Here is a 5781-nt window from a genome sequence, read left to right as displayed (position 1 = left end):
TGCCTCGGTCTCATTACGAAAGTACTATGAGACCTCTGGCTCGCCAGGACCTCGCTTCGCTCGGTCCGTTATCCCTCCGACTGTTAATATACATTACAGTCGGAGTATGGTCACAATTATGTATATTTATGTATATTATGCATATTCATGTGTATGTACACCCAAGGGTGGCTCCTTCTGTTCAGTGTACAATAATGACACAGTTTTAAGTGTGAAATATGCACCATTATTGTGCAGATTTATTAATAAAATTCAGCATTTTTAAGAGTACAACCGAAAGAACTTTCAATTGTTAACATAAAATTCAGTACATAAAGGAGGCACGTTAATGTCTAAATAATTCGTGGCATCGATAAGAATTAACTTTTAGAACAAAATAACCGAACTATTTTTGTAAAATTAATTAACATACAGTAAAAATAAAGTTAAAAGCTACAAGAACCCCTCAAGGATTTGTAAAAAACAAAGAATTTCCGAAGTGAGAATTTTTATGTGAATTCTAAAATAAAGAACTTACCTTTTTATGGTATAAATCCTCACACTCAGTCCAAAACAAAACATCATCTGACAATGGCGCGTTACAGATACACACCACGTTGGAGTTAACTTTTAATTAACCTTCAAGTTTGAAGAAACTGGCATTTTCTAATGTTTTTACTTCAAAACACAACTACTGAATCTAAACTAACACAAAATAAGCATTCCTGTAAGGTATATTGCACAAAACAACACGTATCTCTCCTGCGTAAAACCAAGAACCCAAGTAAACAAGTTCGAGCAAGTTTGCCTTCGCGTTGCCAACCACAGGTTAGTTTCACCAGGGATGCCATGTTTAAAAATTTATCGCCTCATTGGCGAGAAAAATATTTCAATTTTGTGCAAAAAATCGGATGTCGCCAAATGGGGGGGGGGGGGGGTATATCACATCTGTACCGACAAATGTACTATTGAAAATTTTTAACTTATTAAAATGGTTTTTGAAAATTCAAAGCGTTTCTTATTGTTATGCCATACATTAACATATACAGTATGACTCTACAACAACTATCTGAATCGCTTTCAGAATTTGAGCAAAAAATAAAGGCGATTGCACTCGCTGCAATTTGGAAAATTATTATTCTGTCGGCGCATGCTATTATCCTTCTCTCTGCAGCAGCACTTGTTAGTACACTTAGCATGAAAAGCGTTAGCTTTTCTACTTGACCAATTGATAGCTCTTTCTCTTTAAAAATAGTTTTTTCTGAATTTCAACATTCATACAGTAAATACCGTTGCCTCTGCTTAATCGCATAACGGATAAACGAATACCCCGCTTATAAATAAAATATCCCGGAACCGAATATTTACCATGCCGAAGATGCAATGCTAAAAATCCCCACTTATTCAAATATATGGTGGAACTAACAATATTTGTGTAAATGGGGCCGACAGTAGATTAGAATGTACTATCGGAAAAATCCAATAATACGAATGGGTCTGGTTGATTTGGGTAACTGTAGTTTTACCGTAATTTAGAAGTTTTTTGTTGTGCTAAATAAAGCATATTCTTGTATTAAACATTTTATGTAATGCATATTTCTAATTACCAGTAAAGTTTCAAAGAATCAAAATAGAAAAGATCTTTCAAAATGACTTGTTTTCAATTTAATATTGAAAAATGCAAAGGTGGTATAGTTTTACAGTAAAATTTGGTTTATTGTATCTTTCATTTTATGCACATTACACTAAAAAATATTTAAGGGTGCTTAGTGTTCAGTCTCCATCTAAGTGATTTAAATATGGCCAGGGGCAGACTGGCCCGCGGGCCAATGTGCCCTCAAGCCTAAAAACATTTTTTTTTAAAAAAAGGTTTCTTTTAATCAATTTAAAAAAAAAAAAACATTTAAGTGCAATTTCCTTTTTTTTTTTTTTTTTGCTTTCACGAACCTGTGTGACTTCCCTTTTCTGTTTCTTTTCTTTTAACTCGTAAACCTGTGTACCATTGTTTTTTTTTCCTTTCTTTTTCCATCTTTTTGTTGCATTTTTTTTTTTTTTTTTGTTTACACCTTTTTTTTTTGCGCCCTTTGGAGGCCAAGTTGACGCCCTCTTGAGGGATCCAGTCTGCCCCTGAATATGGTTTTTGAAAATGTCCGAAGATGTAGGCAGGACTACAGAACTTTTGCTAGGGTAATTAAATTATGTGGTAGGTGGACCTTCCACACCCTGAACATTCCCATTACCTGAACCTTCGTGGTTCAGGTAATGGCAAAATGAAAAAAAAAAATTGACCATGAAAATAACTGGGCCAACTGTCAATATCTGATTTTTTTGATAAATAAGTACTGTAGGATGCTGGCACATATTCAAGATACTTTCAATCCAGGGCTCGTCTCCTAACTTGCATCTATGGATATACAGTGAAAAAAGTTTAACATGATATATGGTTAACACGCAATGATATATTAGTCCGGACAAAGTATTGTGTAATTTAATTCAATTTTTTAAACAAAAAAAATTTAGTCCCTTCAGTTTCATGTTAATTTTTTTTTACCGTATTTAAAAATAAATTTTTCAAGTTAAAATTTTTCATAGTGAAGCACAGCGATTCTCAACCAGTGGTCCGGCAGACCGGTACTGGTTAGCAAGAAAAAATCATGACCAGTCCTCAAACACTTTTTCTTCATTCATGTTTTTTTAAAAAAATCCTGTTAAGTTTCCTTTCTTTATTTATTTATTCATTTATTTTTATTACTCTGCAACAATTTTTTAAAAAAACTTTGCTGTCAACACAATCTTTTATGAAGTTCTATCGTTCCCCGAGTCAGAAGTTTTTTTTTTTTTTTTTCTAAAATAAATCCATAAATGGAAGAAAAACCACAGCCTCAAAAAAAAAGTTTCGCATGTTTTTAATATAGTCTGCAAATATAAGTTTTTTTTATATATTTTTTAAAGAAATTTAAATGGTCTGCAAACTTTTTTCAACAGCTTTTACCAGTCTGCGGGTCACAAAAGGTTGAGAAGCGCTAGTCTAAAACACTCAAATGCTTTTTATGTCACGGAAACGTGTAATGCAGTAAACCTTCATTTATCCAGACAACTGATGTCTTCACTCATTTTTCTTTGAGTTTGTACATCGACTTAAAAAAAATAAGACAAATACAGTTTAACCCCGATTTAACAATTGTCAAGGGACTGGAAAAAGATATTAAGTCAAGGATATCGTTAAATCGAGGAGCATAGACATTCAATGCAGTCAAACCCAGACCAGTGAAATGTATCCTTAAATTCAGAAAATCATTAAATCAGGTATCGTTAAATCGAAGTTATACTGTAGATTTTTACCCTCTGACAAAAGCTCCGGCTTGCTCCCCCTAGATCTGGCAGTTCAAGTATTTCAGGTGTGTAGTCAAGAGGGCATGATGTTCTCCAACTCTTTAATTTCCCAAACCAGTGTTCATTGAACATACCACTGATTCATCTGTAAGCATTATCCCCCACCTTTTTTTTCAGGACTACACCAATTAAATGCTGTAACAAAAATCAGAATATGATTTTTTGGAAATTTCATCAAAAGTTTTGTTTTGCACAAATATTAATTTATTCTTTGATGCGTTAAATGTGAATAGTAAGGTATATTGCTCAAAAAAATCAACTTTTTCTAAAAATGCTAGTCTGTTCTATTTTAATAAAAGCTAGAACAGGTAATGATACCCCCTTCCCCAATATGGTTGAACACGCAGTGCCCGACCAACCGAAAATGATGCTCAGGCTCTGGTAAAAAGTGGTGTCCCCATCCATGAGAAAATCCGCATATTTTCAAAGAAAGCTGTTGTGTACTAGAAAAGCATTGGAGCATTCACACTAAATGGTAATCAAATTCAAAAAATGCCACTTTCATCCTACTTGTGCAATCTGCAATATATGTTGAACACGTATCCTGGTATAAATTGAGAACTCATTGTTTTTTGCTATCTTGTATACATAAGTTAACAAAAGCTTAACATGTAAAATTAGTTCTAAGTAATATTCAGCTGGCAGTCCACTTTTCTATTAGTACCTTTGTAGAGATGTTTAAAGATATATCCTTTTTTGTGTTTTTTGGCAAATTTAGAGAATATTCAGTAGAGATGACCATTTAAAATTAAAAAATGGAAATTAAAAGTACTATTCTGTAATACAGCTAGAACTATCACATTTTGTTAACATGGAATAAATGCAGCTGCTTTACTTTAAAGAAAGAACTTTTTCAGTTGAAGTTTTGAAACTGGAAGTATATTGTTATATTTGATGAAACTCTTGTTCAGAAAAAAAAGAAACAGAATATCCTGTTAATATGTACAAGGAATAGAATTTAAAAGGAATTAGTGTTGACATATAAAATTTCCATTTAGCTTGAAGCAAATAAAACTGAATTTTGTTCATTAAAACCAACACACTGAAAATCAAAAGAATCTTAAATGCAGATCTAAAGTTACAAATTTTAGGTTGACAAAAATATCAACTGTAACAGCATATTAGGGCCAACAATCATGCGTTAAATATGATAACGAAGCTTTCAATCATCGTTTCAAGCTAAATACAAAAATTTACCATTATTTCAACTTTAAATTCTACCCTACATATGCATCATTCGAGCGTAAAAATTTAAATTTATTTTCTATCCCCACGTTTAAGGACCGCTGTACGAATGAATTTCTAACTTCAACATGCAATGTAAATGTGTTCCTCTAAAAGAACAGACAAAATAAAAGAGTTGATTCCGCCAAACATTCAGTGGATCAGGTTGTCAGTAGTTAAAAAAAATTAAAATGATTGAGAATTTTCGACTAAAATGCACTTTTTTTCTATTTTGTTCTAATACTCTCAATCTGCGCGGCAGCCAACAAAATGTAAATAAGAGTAGTTTCGCGGGCCTATTTGTGCAAAAACAGTATTCGACCGGTCACGTGACGAATTCGCCCGGCGAAAAAGCGCGGTCGCTCTGGTCGCGACCGAAATGACCACGATCGGAGTTTGTAAACACGAGTGGGTTTCGTTCGGAGCCCCCGAAGAGAGTTTATAAACACTCCTGGTCTCGATCGGTCGCTTGGTCGCGACCGGTCTCGAGTTTAGAAACGCGCCCTTGGAGTTGTGGACGATCCACAACCCATTCCCGACGAAGTCAGGCAGGTTTTGGAGGCGCGAAAACTGGTTTTCGAGCTCAAAATGACGTCAGATGTCCGAAAGCGGGAATCGTGTAAATCGGCACTTAAGGAGTTCAACGGTCCAAGAAATTTAAAGAGAATACAAAAAACTAGCACCAAGACTTAAAAACGCTGAAAATATACACGGAGGGACTTACAGATTTTGCTGCAGGCGAGGAGGCCCAAAATGTATAGATTCGGGCCTAACTCGGGAGGCTGTTAACTAGAAATGTTAGTTTACGAGATTGAGCGTTACTGTCGCAGGGGGGATCCCATACCCCCGTAGGACGATGGTGCACTTCCTCAACTGATACAGAGTATCTCCCTTCCCCAAATGAGTCCAAAACCCCTCTTACATTTATAACACAGCGTGAAAATTCGAGGGAATTTTCAAAATTTCTTTTCTAAAGCCCAATTTTACACCCCGTACAAATAGACTACTAATTATCTGGTCTTTATTTATTATTTTTTTTTTTCAAAAAAAAAAAAAAAAAAAAAAAACGGGGAAGTAAAGGTTTCCTGCTACCTGATTATGGTTTCTGCAATATGCATTGGTTATGATGAGGGTCGTCATACATGAGCCTCAACTATAACCAATAATTAAGCCTTGCTGGATAAC

The sequence above is a fragment of the Uloborus diversus genome, chromosome 4 (assembly GCF_026930045.1).
Source record: "Uloborus diversus isolate 005 chromosome 4, Udiv.v.3.1, whole genome shotgun sequence".
Taxonomy (NCBI): domain Eukaryota; kingdom Metazoa; phylum Arthropoda; class Arachnida; order Araneae; family Uloboridae; genus Uloborus; species Uloborus diversus.
This window is presented reverse-complemented; position numbering follows the sequence as displayed.